The 18,456-nt window shown below is 42.5% G+C and overlaps 1 protein-coding gene across 15 annotated transcripts in view; it reads left to right on the top strand.

Annotated features, from left to right (window-relative positions):
- The window catches only part of zbtb20 (zinc finger and BTB domain containing 20), a 332,916-nt gene that overhangs the window by 156,233 nt on the left and 158,227 nt on the right, over positions 1–18,456 (top strand). For 2 of the 15 annotated variants that reach the window (XM_078559796.1, XM_078559798.1), the window contains 2 exons: positions 3,518–3,611; positions 15,108–15,291. The exons of 11 other annotated variants lie outside the window; for them this stretch is intronic. The gene's annotated coding sequence lies outside the window, so the exon portion shown is untranslated. The remainder of the gene's footprint in view (positions 1–3,517; positions 3,612–15,107; positions 15,292–18,456) is intronic. 2 more of the 15 variants (XM_078559800.1, XM_078559795.1) reach the window with 1 other exon arrangement.

Here is an 18,456-nt window from a genome sequence, read left to right as displayed (position 1 = left end):
ACCCTGTTGCTTCTTCAGCCAAACCTCCCTTCTCCCACTGCCTCAACCCCTGAATCCATGTCTTCCTCCAGTTTTTCTCCTAACTACTTTATCCCTCCTCTGAGCTATTGTGTCCATGAGACACACCTCAGTCCCACTCAGCTGTTGACTACCCAGCTTTCTTTCCTTGACCCCATGCTCGCTGTCAGTGTACATGGTTCTTCTCAAATATTGTTCAACTGACTCAAATTCCACCCACAGTCCCTGTGTTCATGCTATCATTGCATCATCAACAATGTGTCCATCATATCAATATCTAATAGCAATCAGTTTAAACATCAAGGCCCAGAACATCAAAGCTCCAGGGCAGTGTATCTGGGGGGGTGTATCCCAAAGATGCACTGGGGAACCACTTCCCGCTCCCCTGCCCCTCCCCAACCCAACGGAAGTTCCTAGGTAAGGATTGCACAGCAATTGCATGGCAATTACTCAAAGTTCAAACTTCTGAAGGGCAATAGGCCTACACTGGGAACCTTCTGAAAATGCGATTTAAATCGCAAACTATGGATGGCTCCAACTGGATTACATCAATAGTTACCCAGAAAAAGTTAGAATTGAAACCGCATCTACCTTCTGATTAATTATTGTACTGACATCCCCCGACTCCTCACGGTACCCACCATATCATCCCAACTACAGCCACACCCCACTACAATCTCCCGACCCTGACATACCCATGGGATGCCCCTACCTGCCCCTGACCTGCACAGGCCCCCACAACTGCACCCTCCCCTGACTCCATTCCCCTGCCCCCTGCCAACTGCATCTCCCCCCAATTGCATTCCCTCCCCCTGCCACTCCTGCTTTTTGCACTATTTTGCATCAGGCGTACTGCTCTGATGATCACTCTCACTTAAGGTTGAGAAAGACCAGCCCCGCGCTTAAATGGGTCTGAAGAACTTATCTAACTCTCTCAGAAGGAAAGGAATCACCAGAAACATTACCACCCTCCAGGTAGCCATTTTAACTAGATTATAATAAGCTGGATGTTGTAAGGCTCCGCACATTTCTCCTCAACAAGTATCTCTCCGCTGAAGAGTGTACGGTGATGAGTTTTCGAGTTTGCATACAGAAAACCATATGAGACAGTATACTTTCTAAATTCTATAAAAGTTTATTAAAGATCCGAACATGCAATTCACTTTTGATTATAATCGCAACGTTGATAGTTCTAGGAAAGGTTTGTATAATCTTGTTTTTAAAAGAGAATCCAAGTTTTATTAATATTACAGAGCGGTATTTAAAATATCCATCAATGTATCAAGTAGTATTTACCTTAAATCCCTAAGTAGAAAGCTACCGAGTCTAACAAGACACCTCTATCCCAATTAAGGGGAGAACTATCATCACTACACTATAGTAGCTACCTTTACCTTGAGAGATGCTGGAGTGAATCCAATGAATCTAAAAATCCTACTGTGTAGTCCCAATATTTATACCCTAAAAGAACCAAACCAGCAGGAAGCATGGTGAGCACTCATGCTTGGACAGCATCCTTTGTTTTTTGTCAGCATGCTTCAATCAAACAGGATACTGAGAGGTACAGACAGTGGTTACTTCTTTGCAACACCCAGTTTCTGGAATACAGTTAACAAGTTGTTTCTGATCATCCTTTAGGTTATCCATTGTTAGATTGTAGTATATTATAATTTACCAATACCTTGCTGAGGTGATGTAAAGGCCAGTTCCCATTTTTATAGAACTGGCTTGTGTTAGAGGACATCCCGCAGGATGTTGTTTTCCTTGAGCGCACAATTATGCCCAGGTATGTTTATAAACTTTTAAATCTACATCTGGCTGATGAACTCTGCTTTTAATTTTTAATCCCTGCTTCATGTCAGAATCATTCTTTCTAAACTTATAACTCCTTATTTATACCTGGATTCTCATATCTCCATCTTTATAGCTGCATTCCTTCACAGAGAGGCAATTGCTAGTGCATGTTCCCAGGCAGAAAGAGCAGATTTGGAAGGAGCACAGTAAAAGAAATATGACAAAGAGACTGAATAGGGGAAATAAAGACACAGGGAAAGACAAAGGCAGACAGAGGGGGAGAATCTTCTGATTACGAGTGACACCAGGGACCTCCGCTAGTGCATAGCAAGCAGTTTTTCTTAGAATCATGTGAGTCTTTAAAAGAGTTATTCAGTTAATCCCATTGTCCTGTCTTTACCCACCTTGGCCTGAATTTTCTTTCTTTTCAAGTATACATCCAGTTTCTCTTTTCAAAAGTTACCATTGAATCTGCTTTCACCACCCTTTCAAGAAGTGCATTCCAGATAAACTCACTGTATTTAAAAAAAAAATAATTCTCCTCACCTCCCATCTGGTTCCTTTATAGCACTTACTCCCTGCAACATTTTCTTGCCTTCTGTCTGGCCTTTCCCTTAACCTTAAACTTCCTGGTTTTTATCCCTATTTTTTATGCACACCTCTCTGGCTTTCAACGTGACTCACTAGCATTCTAATGCTCGTAGTGTCTACTAGTTTCAAGCTGCATCGTTCTTAGCAACGTGTGAAAATATGCCTTTTTAGCCGACTGAAATTTCTTCCTCTTGCCACTTGCTGACTGCAGCTGCAGCTGACTAGTAGAACTGGAGTCTACTTCTGGTGCTGCTGAACATCACAACCCTCCACGGACTGTCCTAACACAGCACTTCACCTACATTTGAGGACCCACCACAGTGTTCACAGATCCTGCTGCCACCCTCACACAACTGTCACCATCTACCATGCTCCTTGTATCACTTCCCTACAGCCTTGGGACACTCCCATAACTCTTGCATTTTCCCCTAGCCATTAGTTCTGTTCACAGCAGCACCCTTCCCAAATGCTCCAATCCCTTGCCGCCTCCAACCTAGTGCTTCCACAAACCAAGGCTGCCCCCCCATCACTATTAAATTACAACAGCCCTCTGCCAGTACCCCAGACCTTGAGGTTTCCTCCCATCATCAATGGTCAAAATATCCATATCTCTGATGTTGCCTGATCGCACTATCACTTTCCCGATGCCTCTAGACCCCAGGACCACCCTCCCAGTATCCTCAAAATATGCTGCCCAGTACTCCTACACATCTACTGAAACCTCCCTGTGTGTCTTGGACTATATTTTAGGAAAAGGAAAAGATTTAATTTATAGATAAAACCAAGTATGTAATCGCACAAGCATATAATAATTTTCATGAAAATATGCATACAGTGTAATTCCGAAGCTGAAAATACCGCCATCACTTCCAGAATTATGAGTAATAAAAATGTGATTTGACTTATTCAATCTTCATAAATCAGTGGTCCTCTTAAAATATGTATAAAATAATATATCCTTTGATTTCCCATGTGCCATGCCACTCGAGATCCCCTATTGTTAATAAGTCAATGTGTAGTTGTGTTAGAGGGTAATTTCAAATTTTTAAAAAGCAGAGCACTCAAATTTTGCTTACAATACTCAACACAAATCAGAAATTTGATTTTTTATTAGAGAATTATCCAGCCTCCTGTCGCGTTGTAGATGAGGAGTGACGACAAAAAGCACCTTTCAGGAGAGTGAAGGGAAGAGGAGAGAGGTGAAGAAAGTATGTGGGGAAAAGTGTAGAAAGGAGGGAAGAGGAAGAGAGAATGGGAGATGTGGGAAGGGAGGAAAGAAGAGGGAATAAGGTATCAAGCAGGTGTTCCCCTCCCTTTTTGAACTGTTGTCATCACTCTCTCCTCAATCCCAACCTTGGCCCATTTGTCCTCGTCCAAATATCTTGGTGTATATTTTTGTTTTATTACATTCCTATGAAGTATCAAACTGTTAAGTGTTATGTAAATGCCAATTGTTGAGATGGTAGAGAGAGAGAGAGAGAGGAGGAGAGAGATAAAGGCAGAGAGAGGAGCATAGAGGGAAAGGCAGAGAGAGGAGGATAGAGGGAAAGGCAGAGAGAGGATCATAGAGGGAAAGGCAGAGAGAGGAGCATAGAGGGAAAGGCAGAGAGAGGAGCATAGAGGGAAAGGCAGAGAGAGGAGCATAGAGGGAAAGGCATAGAGGAAAGGAAAGAGGGAAGTAGGCAGGGAAAGGGTGGAGAGAAGAGGGAACAATGTATAAGACAGGAGATAGGGGGACGTAGGGAGGGGGAGGAAGTGAGAGGGAAGACATCACTGCATCCAACTCAAATCTCCCAACTAAATTTGTAAATTGGGCCCTGATTTTTTTTTTGCTTTAGAAAATATTCCTTGATATATTTGAGGATTATGTGCTTTTCAGGCCATTTCCACTCCTCCCCCACCTCCTCCTATCCCCCTTCCTCACCCTCTCCCCACTTCTTTCTCTGTTATCCATCATTTCTCCATCTGCTTTTCCTTTCCTTCTCTTCAGTGCAGATTTATTAATACAGCTGAAAATGGGTTCATCACAAATAAAAACGTTTTTAATAATCTAGTGCACTACCTGTGAGTGATCCAATTTTAAATAATTGAAGATGACTTTAAAATCTATTCACAAGTTAAATCAGCAAATAGTAGAAAGTTTCTAAGTTTTTTTAAAAAGCATGGATTTTGCAGTGGTAATGGTGGTGAAATTGTCACTGTTCACCATGATTTCTCCACTGAAGCTGAAAGCAAATTTGGGAGTCTGCACATGTGAATGGAAACCCAGAAGCTGCTGTCAGCATTCTGCACTCCTCTAGCGGATGCATTGTTGAGCTCCTCCACCCAATTCTCCCGTGAATTGACAAAACAGGAAAAACTAGGAGAGGCAATATAAAATAGAGTAGAATTCTAAAGGGAGCGCAGGAGCAGAGGGACCCAGGGCTGTTTGTGCAAAAATCATTGAATGTGGCAGGACAGGTTTGAAAAGCAGTTAGTAAAGCATATGGGATCCTGGGCTTTATAAGTAAAGGCATACGTTGATCCCTGTATTTGGATGGATTTTTCGAGGTTTCAAAGGTCACCTTATACGCAAAGTATAAAAGCGAACCACCAGAGGGTGTGGGTGGTAACCATTTTGAAATATCATCGGCATCCCACGCAAAGAGTGGGTGTGCCTTAAACTCCCGCGCATCTTTGCAACATAGCTTGACCAAGGCCTAGTTATAAGGTACCAGTAAAACATGTATTTTAGGGGTGAAAAATTGAGGCTGACTGCTAATGCGAGTGGCTGAAAATGTGGGGTGGGGAGGGTGCAACTTATATGCCGAGTATATGCAATTAAATGATTTTTGGGCCAGGGAAATGGGTCATCTTATATGCTTATATGTTGAATTATAATGTCGCGATTTACAGTATTTGCTTTCCCAACGGCCTTGTACAATTTGTAAACCTTTAATAATATATCAACTATTACACTCAGTTTCCTCCACTCCTTATACTTTAGCAGGTGCCTTAGCATTGTACACCACGGTGATGTCTTTATTGCTGCTGATCAACATGCCAAAGTTAGCTTTTGCACTTGTTTACTTCACTTTGGTTGCTGGGGTGGTTATTTTTAATTTAAGCAATGTAGCTAAGTTCATTAAGAAGTTATGAAGCAACTGTTTCACAAAATTAATATGTATACTGATCCTCCTGGATAATAAGTCGTCTTTCACCTACATAAACCAATAGAAACCAATTTCACGGCGGTTTGTCTTCAATACTAATGTTAAGTTAGGCCCACTTATTATGGGGTCTATTGTGCATTAACAGGAAATTATGCAAATTCTACATGTTAGTTACAGTTAGCCCTCATTTATTTATGAAAACCTCATCAATGTTTATTGTGTAGAGCAACAGTACTTCTCTGCATGCAAATGAAATTTTGGCTATTCCATTTGTTTACGTTATTATGGGTGCTAATCCGGTAATGGATCCTGCAAAGTATATTAAGATACTGAAATATCAGGAATATCATTATTATAATAGCTACATAAAATGGAAAATTAGCTAACATGTTCCCCCTTGTAATACTTTGGTATAGTTCAGTTGTGCACATTTACATAAGTATACATGTACAGGATATATGGGTCTATTGTTATCCTGGTATAGTTATGTTAAATGCCTCATATAAATGCAAGTTATTCATGATCTTGGGACAAAAATAAACCTTAAAGTTTTCAGCTTATTCTGCCTTCCCTTGGCTCCACCAATTATCCCTAGTTATTTGAAGCTTGATTAGCTAAAACTATTTTTTTTCTCTTTTAATTAAAATGCTACACTCATCTATCTTCCTCTATTTCCTGACTTTCACAACTACTTTGGAGGTGGGAGCACCTTGAAAATACTTTGCTTTTGATAGGTTAAAAACAACTTCAATTGGTTGTTTGGACATGAGAAGGCCATAAATATTTGGATCCATATATTTGTCGTGAAGGTACTGAATCAACCATTCACACGATGTCTATGTCTAGTTGGAGTACTGCAGCAGGATAAATCCTCTGAACTGAATTGTCAGTAATACATTGCATTGTAAGTTATCCACAGCGTAGTAGGAGTTAAATACTGGCGGAGCAAATATTTTCTTTAACCAAATGTTCCCATTAACTGGGTGTCTATTAACTAGCATGTACTGTACTACCTGAATGCTTTGCCTTATAGATTAAATGCTCTTGCGCACATATTTCTACGGTATACAAAAATGCTTGTTAATACAGTTTTGTATTAACGGAGTAAAGTGTTCCTTGTTTATTGGCTCATTGGAATGTTACTATTTGCATAATATGTGAGAATACGAGCATATTCCAAAAGCAAAAATGAAATAGGCATTTTTTGGAAGTGCTGTAAATAGATTTTCAGAAACAATGTTCTTTGCAATAACTAGCTATGTTATTGCTGAATCGAATGATACAATCCTTCCTCATTATCATTATCATTATAGTTAAAGTGGAAATAATATCGTGTTTCTATTTTATAACTTAAAGAATCTGACCTATAAAGCCAAGATTCCAACCTTTAAAGACATTAATGATTAAGTAGCACTGTTTTACACTGACTTTTTTTCTGTTTTGGTTTAGTTTATTATAACTTGAGAGAACTATTTTCTGAACTGTTCCTATCTGTGCATTATTACAGCAGATTATTCTCCTGTGCCCCCTACTGGGCACTTGATAGTCAGATGTATTTGAGGTCAGGTGCATTACATCTGTGAGGAGAGTTTTCTGCAATATTCTTCTCCCAAACTGTAGGTGCTGCCCAAGGCAGATCACCCATCGGCAAAGCCTTGTCCTGGGGCAGAAACATTCCTTGCTGCTAGCATTGGGACATGATGGCTGCTTCTGTAGAGCTGTAGTTAGAAGGCCTACAGCCTAGTGATTCTCTGAGGAATAGGGAATGATTGCAATAAAGAGGCAAACCTTGTTTGCAATAATCTTCAGCATTTCCTTCAGTCGTTCAAGATTCCAGTGCAAGCCCTAGGCCAAGATTCCTGAGGTGCCCTTCATTGTGAATTTCATAAGAACATGCGTACCAACATACGAACATGCAAGCATACATACATACAAATTAGGCACAACAGTCGGCCATTCAGCCTCTTGAGCCTGCTCCTCCATTCAATAAGATCATGGCTGATCTGATTGTGGCCTCAACTCTATGTTCTGTCTACCCCCCCCCATAACCTTTGACTCCCTTGTTAGTCAAGAATCTGTTTACCTCTGCCTTCACCGCTCTCTGGGGAAGAGAGTTCCAAAGATTCACGACCCTCCGAGAGAGAGAATTTCGTCTCACCTACACCTTAAATGGAAGACCCCTTATTTTTAAACTGTGTCTTCTAGTTCTCATCTCTTCCACAAGGGAAAACATGCTTTCAGTATCCACTCTTGTCAAGTCCCCTCAGGATTGTATATGTTTCGATAAGATCACCTCTCAATCTTCTAAACTCCAATGGATACAGGCAAAGCCTGTCCAACCTTTCCTCATAAGATAACCCCCCCACTTCCATCCCAGGCCAATCAAGCTTCAATGTTCTCTGAACTGCTTCTAACAGATTTATATAGTTTCTTAATCAAGGAAACCAAACTGTACACAGTACTCTAGATGTGGTCTCACCAACACCCTGTACAACTGTAGCAAAATATCTGTACTTTTATATTCCATTCTCCTTGCAATAAACAACAACATTCCATTTGCCTTCCGAATCACTTACTGTACATGTATATTAACTTTTCCTGATTCATGTACTAGGACACCCAGATTCCTCTGTGTCTCAGAGTTCTGCAATCTCTCTCCATTTAAGTAATATGCTGCTTTTCTATTCTTACAACAAATATGTGCAAGTTCATATTTTCCCACATTTTACTCCATCTGCCAAACTTTTGCCCACTCGCGTAACCTATCTCTGTCCCTTCGCAGACTCCTTATGTCCTCTTCACAACATACTTCCCTACCTATCTTTGTATCAAGAGCAAATTTAGCAACCATACATTCAGTCCCTTTACCCATGTCATTGATATCAATTGAAAATAGTTGAGGCCCCAGCACTGATCCCTGTGGCATTCTACTCATCACATCTTGCCACCCCAAAAAAGACCCATTTATCCCTACTCTCTACTTCCTGTTAGCTAATCAATCCTCTATCCATGCTAATATAAAAGCAAAATCTCCAACAAGCAAAAAGCAAGCTCTAACAACTCATTGATAACAACGCCCACCCCAGGACCCTCCACCCCTTCCCATCCCTCTGACCCCATCCTGTCTTCTAATCCCAGCCCTGGCCATACCCCCTGACCTTCCCCTCTCTGATGCTGAATGTTCAGTACTCAGCAAAGGACTCAGTTTCATACCCTTATGCCCTCACCTCAATGAATTCCGGGCTCGGCACAATGCTGACCTCTTCTTCCGCTGCCTTCGTCTCCGTGCTCACTTCTTTGGGCAGGAGACCCCCCCCCGTTCAACGGATCCTTTCACCGGCCTCCAGTATTCTCCCTCTACCTGGACTCCTCCCTCTGGATTCTTATGTGCTCTTGATCTTTTCATTGAGAACTGTCGGCATGACGTCGGTCGTCTCAATGTCTCTGCTCCTCTCACCCACCCTAACATATTTCCTTCTGAGCTTGCCACACTCCGTTCTCTCACGTCCAACCCTGACTTTGTTATCAAACCTGCAGACAAGGGTGGTGCTGTTATTGTCTGGTGTACTGGCCGCTACCTGGCAGAGGCTGAGTGCCAACTCTCAGACATTCCCTCCTACCTCCCCCTGGACCATGACCCCACCACCGAACATCAAGCCATTGTTTCCAGGACTGTCACTGACCTCATCTCCTTTGGAGATCTTCCCTCCACAGCTTCCAGCCTCGTAATCTCCCAACCTCAGACAGCCCGCTTCTACCTCCTCCCCAAAATCCACAAACAGGACTGTCCCGGCAGATTGATCATGTCAGCCTGTTCCTGCCCCACGGAACTCATTTCTTGCTATCTTGACCGTGTTCTTTCTCCCCTTGTCCAGTCTCTTCTCACCTACATCCGTGACCCCTCTAATGCCCTACATCATATCAACAATTTCCAGTTCCCTGGCCCCAACCGCCGCCTCTTCACCACGGACGTCCAATCCTTCTACACCTCCATCCCCCACCAGGATTGCCTGAGGGCTTTCCGCTTCTTCCTTGAACAATCCCCATCCACCACCACTCTCCTCTGTCTGGCTGAACTCGTTCTCTCACTGAATAATTTCTACTTAAACTCGTCTCACTTACTCCAAATAAAAGGTATGGCTATGGGTAGCCACATGGGTCCCAGTTATGCCTGTCCCTTTATGGGGTATGAGGAACATTCCATGTTCCAGCCCTACTCAGGCTCCCTCCCACAACTCTTTCTCTGGTACATCGATGACTGTTGCGGTGTCATTTCATGCTCTCATCTGGATCTGGAAAAATTTATTAATTTTGCTTCCAATTTCCACCCTTCCATCACTTTCACATGGTCCACCACTGGCACTTCCTTTCCCTTCCTTGACCTCTCTGTCTCAATTTCTGGTGATAGACTGTCCACTAATATTCGTTACAAGCCCACCAACTCCCACAGCTACCTCGACTGCAGCTCCTCACACCCTGCTTCCTGTAAGGACTCCATCCCATTCTCTCAGTTCCTTCGCCTCCGGTGCATCTGTTCTGATGATGCCACCTTCCAGTGCTTCTGACATGTCTTCCTTCTTCCTTATCTGAGGTTTTCCACCCACGGTGGTTGACAGGGCCCTCAACCGTGTCTGACCCATCTCCCGCGCATCCACCCTCACACCTTCCCCTCCCTCCCAGAAACATGATAGGGTCCCCCTTGTCCTCACTTTTCACCGCACCAGCCTCCGCATTCAAAGGATCATCCTCCGTCATTTCTACCAACACTAGCATGACGCCACCATCAAGCACATCTTCCCTTTACCCCCCCCCCACCCTGTCGGTATTCTGTAGAGACCGTTCCCTGCAGGACACCCTGGTCCACTCCTCCATCACCCCCTACATCTCAACCCCCTCCCACAGCATCTTCCCATGCAATTGCAGAAGGTGCAACACCTACCCCTTTACAACCCCCCCCCCCCCCACCCCTCCTCACTGTCCAAGGGCCCAAACACTCCTTTCAAGTGAAGCAGTGCTTCACTTGCACTTCCTTCAATTTGGTCTACTGCATTTGCTGTTCCCAATGCAGCCTCCTCTACATTGGAGAGACCAAACGCAGACTGGATGACTTCTTTGCGGAACACCTTCGGTCTGTCCGCAAGCATGACCCAGACCTTCCTGTCGCTTGCCATTTCAACACACCACCCTGCTCTCATGCCCACATGTCTGATGTCTGTCCTTGGCCTGCTGCAATGTTCCAGTGAAGCTCAACACAAACTGGAGGAACAGCACCTCATCTTCCGATTAGGCACCTTACAGCCTTCCGGACTTAACGTTGAGTACAACAACTTCAGATCATTAACTCTCTCCTCCATCCTTACCCCTTTTTGATCCCCTTTTTTCAAATATTTATTTTTTTAAAATTTATTTCCATTCATTGTTTTATCTCCACCTCTTAGCCTATTTCGATCCCCTTCCCCCACCCCCACTAGGGCCATCTGTCACTTGTTCATCCTGCTTTCTACTCTTAATGTCACCATTAGCACATCCTTCAGCCAGTATCACCACCATCAACACCCCTTCGACCTTTTGTTTATGACATCTTTTGCAATCTCTCCTTTGACTCCACCTATCACTGGCCTTCTATCCAGCTTCACCTGTCGCACCTCCCTTTAACAGTATATATTTCACCTCATTTCTACTTTTCTTTAGTTCTGAAGAAGCCATACAGACTCGAAACGTTAACTCTGTCTTTCTCTCCACAGATGCTGTCAGACCTGCTGAGTTTTTCCAGCAATTTTTGTTTTTGATCCATGCTAATATATTACCCCCTACACCGTGAGCTCTTATTTTGCGTAGTAACTTTTGATGTAGCACCTTGTCAAATCCCTTTATCCAAATTGCTTGTTACTTCCTCAAAGAACTCCAATAAGTTAGTCAAACATGCTTTCCTTTTCACAAAACCATGTTGCCTCTGCTTGATTGCATGGAGATTTTCTAAGTGCCCGGCCATAAGCTCCTTAATAATAGGTCATAGGGAAATTGCTGGAATCTATGTTAAGCCAACTGGCCTGTATTTTCCTGCTTTCTGTTTCTTTCCTTTCTTGAAAAGAAGAGTCAGATTGGCTACTTTCCAAGCCGATGGGAACTTTCCAGAATGTAGGAAATTTTGGAAAATTAAAACTAATGCATCCACTATCTCAGCAGCCACTTCTTTTAAGACCATAGGATGAAATCTGTCAGGATCTGGGCACTTGTCAACTCTATAGGGAGAATTTTCTCCCCATCAGGGAGTGCTGAGCGGGAGTGGGTGTGGGCGGGCGCTCAGCCAATCGCTACCCGCAATCGGCTGCGTGCCGCCATTTTACGTGGGCAGGCCAATTAAGGCCCGCCATGTGTGATGCACACCCAGAAGCGCTGTGCGCTCCCTGTGCGAGCGTGGGGAGTAAGCTGAGTCGGGGCCTGCGCTCTTTCGCGCATGTGTGCAACAGAGCACCAAAATCTCCCTGAGGCACAGGTAAATTAGTTTGATTGTCATAAATTTTAATAAAGAAAGAAAATTTTAAGACGTCCCCTCGTGACAGAGTCACATGAGCTGGGACTTGTTGATGAACTGTGATAAAAAGCTTTATTCTATTTATAAACACTTCATGAAACCACATCCCACCCATGGATGAGGTTTCATGATAAATGTGAAGGCCGCCTGGGCTCTTTGCCTGCCCGCCAACCTTAAGGTTGGAAGGACAGCTCAGTTAATTATTTTAATTAGTTTTTAAATGGCCTTAATAGGCCTTTGACAGTTCAGCGGGCACACAGCCGATTCTGGGGCGCGCCCGCAGATCTGAAGACCTGAATGACGCACGGTGACATTGGGACACACGCCCAACGTCACCGTCCATCATTTTACGCATCGATGAGCGGGGCCCGCCCATGCACGCCAGCCTGAAGATTCTGGCCTTAGTTCTAATAATTCTCTCAGTACTCTTTGCCTGGTGATTGTAATTGTTTTAAGTTCTTCCCCCCCCCCACCCCCGCTTTCACCTCCTGATTCACAATTATTTCTGGGATGTTATTTATATCTTCTACAGTGAAGACATGCAAAATATCTGTTCAATTCAGCTGCCATTTCCTTATTATCTATTAAGTTCCCATTCTCACTATCTGGAGGACCAACACTCGCATTACTTACTCTTTTCCTTTTTAAATACCTAAGAAACTCTCATTATCTTTTTTTTAATATTTCTAGCTAGCTTTCTCTCGTACTCTAATTTCTCCCTCCTTATTAATCTTTTAGTCATTCTTTGCTGTTCTTTATATTTTGTCCGATTTTCTGACCTGTCACCCATCCTTGCAGAATTATACGCTTTTTCTTTCAATTTGATACTATCTTTAACTTCTTTAGTTAGTCACGGATGGTGCGTCCTTCCCTTAGAGTCTTTCTTTCTCGCTAGAATGTATCTCCTCTGAATATTCTGAAATATCTATTTAAATGCCTGACGCTGCATTTTTACTAACCTATCCCTTAACCTAATTTCCCAGTTCACTTTAACCAGCTCTGTCTTCATGCCCTCATAATTGTCCTTATTTAAGTTTAAAACACTAGTGGTAGGTTCATTCCTCTTTCCTTCAAACTGATTGTGACATTCAATCATCTAATCATCACTGCTGGCTAGGGGCGCCTTCTCCACAAGGTCATTAATTAATCCTGTCTCATTGCATATTACCAGACCTAATACAGCCTGCCCTCTGGCTGGTGCTGAAACATACCGCTCCAAAAAAACTGTCCCAAAAACACCCTATGAACTCATCATCCATGCTACCTTTGCCAATCTGATTTATCCAATCTTTATGTAGATTAAAATCACCCATGATTATTACTGCATCTGTCTCACAAGCCCCCATTATTTATTCCTGTATACCCCATCCTGCAGTGTGGTTACTGTTAGGGTGCCTACAATCTACTCTGACAAGTAACTCCTTACCTTTACTATTTTTCATCTCTACCCAAACTGATAATTCACCTTGATGTTCAGAAGTAACGTCATCTCCCTCTATTGTACCAATGCCATCCTTAATTAACAAAGCCAACCCTCTCCCTTTTCCTAGCTTCCTGTCCTTCCTAAATGCCATGTATCCTTCAATATTCAGGTCCCAGTCTTTGTCATCCTGCAGCCATGTCTCTTTGGTGGCTGTCAGATCATACATATTTATTTCTATTTGTGCTGTCAGTTCATCTGTTTTGTTACGAATGCTGCATTCAGATACAGAGCCTTTAGTTCTGACTTTTTACTTTTTTTGTAACTTCTAGCCTTATCTGCTGGTGCACTCTTAGGTTTGTACACTCTGTCCCTTCCTGCCACATTCTCATCATCATTTACTTTATTCTTATCTTGCTCTTTTGCCTTGTCTTCTCTACTTAGTTAATCACATCTTTCCAAACTTGATCCTTGCCCCCACTATGAAGTTTAAAGCCCTCTCTACAGCCCTAGCTATACGGCTCACCAGAACTCTCATCCCAACAAGGTTCAGATGAAGACCGTCCTAATGGTACAGCTCCCACTTTCCCCATTACTGGTGCCAGTGCCCCATGAATCAAAACCCATTTCTCCCACACCAATCTTTTAGCCATGCATTTAATTCTCTAAGCTGAGTTACCCTACACCAATTTGCTCATGGCTTAAATAGTAATCCAGAAACGATTACCTTTTGAGGTTCTGCTTTTTAATTTAGCCCCTAGCTGCCCATACTCCCTCAGTAGAATCTCTTTCCTATTTCTATTTATACCATAGGTGGACCACAGCCACTGGATCCTCTCCAGCCCAGAGCAGATTTCCAGAACCCTGGCACCAGGCAGGCAACACAGCCATCTGGACTCCTGTTCTTGGCTACAGAGAACTGTGTCTATCCCCCTGACTATACTGTGCCCAACTACCACTACATTCCTATTACCTCGCCCTGCTTGAATGGCTTCCGGTAACATAGTCAGTTTGCTCATCCACCTTGCTGCCACCACTTTCATCCATACAGGCTACAAGAACCTTGAACCTTTTGGATAATTGCAAAGGCTGAGGCTCCTCCACTTCTACATTTTGGGTCCCCATACCTGCCTCGATTGCAGTCACACCCCCTGACCACTGACCAAATCAGAAGACCCTATCTTAAAGGGTGTGTCTGCTTCTTGGCACAAAGTGTCCAGGCACTTTCCCCCTCCCTGATGCATCGCAGTATCTGCAGCTCAGCCCCCAACTCAATGACTCTGAGCCAAAGCTCCTCAATATGCGGACACTTAACTGCAGACATGTTTGCCCCGAATCGCCCCCGTGTCCAGGAACTTACACACTCTGCAGTTGCAACACATCAGCTGCACTGCCATCTTTATTGTTTATTGATTAATTTATAATTAATAAATACTGCTACTCCCAATAACCTTTACTACTGCTAGTAAACCTTACTACAACTAATTAAACCTTACAGTTACTAATCAACTACATTAGTTTTGAAGATAAATGAGCAAAATATTCAACAACCAATCATTTATCTGTTTTCCTGTGATGTTACACTGATTTCTTTCAGAACACAGTTGCTGCGCTCTGGAGCCACAGTCTGGACTGGATTGGATATAGCTTTACTAGGTGGTGGTTACTGCCTCTGGGTCCTCTTTTTGCCTGCTTTTCCAGGTGCTGCTCACTGGCTCCCAGTTCTCTTTTCATCCTCTCACTTGGTTTTCAGTCCCTAAAATTTCAACAGACAAAGCCGGGTAAGTCGGATGGTAAGCCAAGAATGCCCCTTCCTTAAGTTGGTCTAACCTAGGTAAACTACCATCCATCAGGAAAATACAGTATAATCAGTGAGAAAGAGTAGTGGCTCTTGGTCCCACTTTTCACTGCCCTTAATAACAAGTGATCCTTGGCTGCAATCACAAGGAAACTTCATACTCTTGTAGCTAATAATTTCAGATAGCTCCTGGTTAAAGAACTAGTGAAAACAGCTTCACCGCATGAAATGCAAAATGCAGTTTTGTTGATTTCGGTAATTCTCAGAGAAATCAGTTAGAGAATAAAATTTGAAATCTGTATAAATAATACCAAGGTAACGATTATCGTATTGAGCTGTTGTGGGAACACTGCAGCAGCTACCTGTCCTAAAGAGAATTTCTTCTCTGGCTCTAATCTGCAGTGATCTTGGGAAAGAACGTTGTACCACCGTTATATTTTGCTTGACGATTTTGACCAACATCAAGTTTTATCCCTGACAATTTGGACTGTCCACTCCCTGGCCTTTAAGTCCTCTGGTCAGGATGGTGATCCTCTTTATTGATCTCATGATTTTTGGCTTCATACTTTCCCAGCAAATGCCATTTTGATCTTTCTTAGTGCAGCTTCATCTTTATCTTTGGAACATTGCTCATGTTCACCCTATTCTCAAGAAAGCAATCCTTTTGCCTTTCAAACTGTCCTATTGTCCTTAAATGAGTAGTTTTAAAAAAATTAGCGAGCTATTGTTAACTCTCAAATTATCCCTCAACAATAAAATTCTGATCTCATTCATAATCACCAATATTGTTATGAGCATATTTTCAATTGTGGTGATTTTGAAGAGCATCTTTGTTCTTGAATGCTTTGGTAAATTCTCTGTTATAATATTGGCTGTTTCCAAATCATTTGGAGTGTATGTTCTACATTTGTACAAAGCCACATTCATACTCATGGCAGCATAGTGTCTTTGAAATTGTGCTATATCTGACGATTCATGTTCTTGACTCCTTCTCCGTTCACTCAAGGATTCTCCTTAACTCTATTTGTTCATGTTAATAACATCCTTAACTGCACATTTCATCCTTTCCGCTGTTCTTTGATTGTTTATGTTCTACATTTAGCTTCTTCCTTCAGATTATTTGCCCTTTGTGTGCACAGCCTCCAGCCCAATTGCAGTGCAATCGCTGAATTGCACCATCTTGATCTCCTTAGTGCTTCCAACTGGGAAATAGAAATCTGATTCATTGTTTTACAGAAAGTTTCTTCATGTTTCCTGCTACTACCACTTTCACTTTGGCTCAACTATTAAACCTTTGTCATCAATCAACATCTTAACCTCACCATCTTCTCTGACCTAAATTGAAACTGCTTAATTTTCTCCATTGCTTAAACTGTCTCCAAGGGGCTTGGTTTCCTGTTTCATGCCAGACATGTAAAGGGTGATTTTAAGTCTCCCTGATCTACAGGAAAGAAGCAGAAAAGTAGTTTAAATGGAGCGGCTCCATTTCTCGCTCTGTACCCAGCACACTCTAATTTTAACACAGCTGTTTTTTGAGGTTGGCGTGGCTCCTGCTGGACTTTGGCAGCAACCTCACTAATAAATGCAAATCAACATGCCAGGGCATGCATAGGTCCCTGACAGAATTTTAACGTGGTCCTGAGCCTCTCCACCAAATGTTATGGTTTGGTTGCTTTTGTTTAGAGGAAAGGAGTGTTTTTAATTGAAGTACAGGTTGTTGATCTTTGTATTGTACCTATGTGTAACTCTGAAATTTGAGCCGTTTAGAACTGTGATCACACTTGATCAGTATTTTGCAATGAAACTTAACTTCCTTTCTTTAGTAGAGACTGGGAGAGTTGACATGCTCCTCCAAGTCCCTTGAGGAAATACCAAACCTCAGCTACAAAAGGCTCCCAGCCCCCAGCTACAACACCCATGAGGTACTCTTTCCCCTTCCTGAACTTGCCTTATTGCTGGCAACTTCCTTCTGATTCCGGCGGGTAGCCCTGGGCATCCTTCCCTGCTGCCATGTTCTGCTGGAAGCAGCCAAATAGTTGAGCGATGTGATTGAAATAAGGTGCAGTGTTAAAATCTGCCAAACTTTCTCCTGCCACTCATGCACAGGGCAGTGATCTGTTCCAGCCACAATTTTAAATTGGTCCTTTAATTTCCTCTCAACTACTCTTAATTTTCTATATAGTATCTGTGATACTGCAACATTTCTCTTTTGCAAACCTAGAGAGGCTACAAGAAAGTGCTTGCATTTTTTTTAAAAATTAGGACTCCGTGAAGCATCTTGGGAGATTCTTATGAACTAAAAGCAGTATGTAAATGAAAGTTGTTGTTTGAGATTCATACCTCTGTGGCTTTTTGAATTTTTCTTCCATGGTACAATGAAATCATCCTGCATCCTCATCCTTGTATCCTTTATATATTAAAATTAGAACTTGTAGAAGTCTCGTGCTGAACTAATTCTTTCCCATGACCTCAAATTTTTGAAACCCATTACTTCCATTCCCAAACAAATAATAGATGAAAAAATGCATCACATTTACTTTATTTTACATATCCAGTTGGTCATAATGAATTAAATTTGAAATCAGCAAAATGCCCCTGTCATCCATGAGGTTTTTGTTACATTTATCTAACAATACTTTTGTCGGTCTGGAGTAAGACCATAAGACATAGGAGCAGAAGTAGGCCATTCAGCCCATCGAGTCTGCTCCACCATTCAATGAGATCATGGCTGACCTGATAATCCTCAATTCCACTTTCCTGCCATTTCCCCATAACGCTTGATTCCCTTACCGATTAAAAATCTGTCTATCTCAGCCTTGAATATACTTAACAACCCCACCTCTACAGCACTCTGTGGTAAAGAATTCCAGTTTCACTACCCTTTGAGAGAAGAAATTCCTCCTCATCTCTGTCTTAAATGGGTGACCCCTTATTCTGAGATTATGCCCCCTTGTCCTAGACTCTCCCACAAGAGGAAACAACCTCTCAGCATCGACCCTGTCAAGCTCTCAAAGAATCTTATACGTTTCAATAAGATCACCTCTCATTCCTCTAAACTCCAATGAGTATAGGCCCAACCTACTCAATTTCTCCTCATAAGAAAATTCCTCTGTACCAGGGATCAACCTAGTGAACCTTCTCTGGACTG

The sequence above is a fragment of the Cetorhinus maximus genome, chromosome 16, assembly GCF_964194155.1.
Source record: "Cetorhinus maximus chromosome 16, sCetMax3.hap1.1, whole genome shotgun sequence".
Lineage (NCBI taxonomy): Eukaryota > Metazoa > Chordata > Chondrichthyes > Lamniformes > Cetorhinidae > Cetorhinus > Cetorhinus maximus.
The sequence above is the reverse complement of the archived record's forward strand: the minus strand, read 5'-3'. Positions and strand labels throughout refer to the sequence as shown.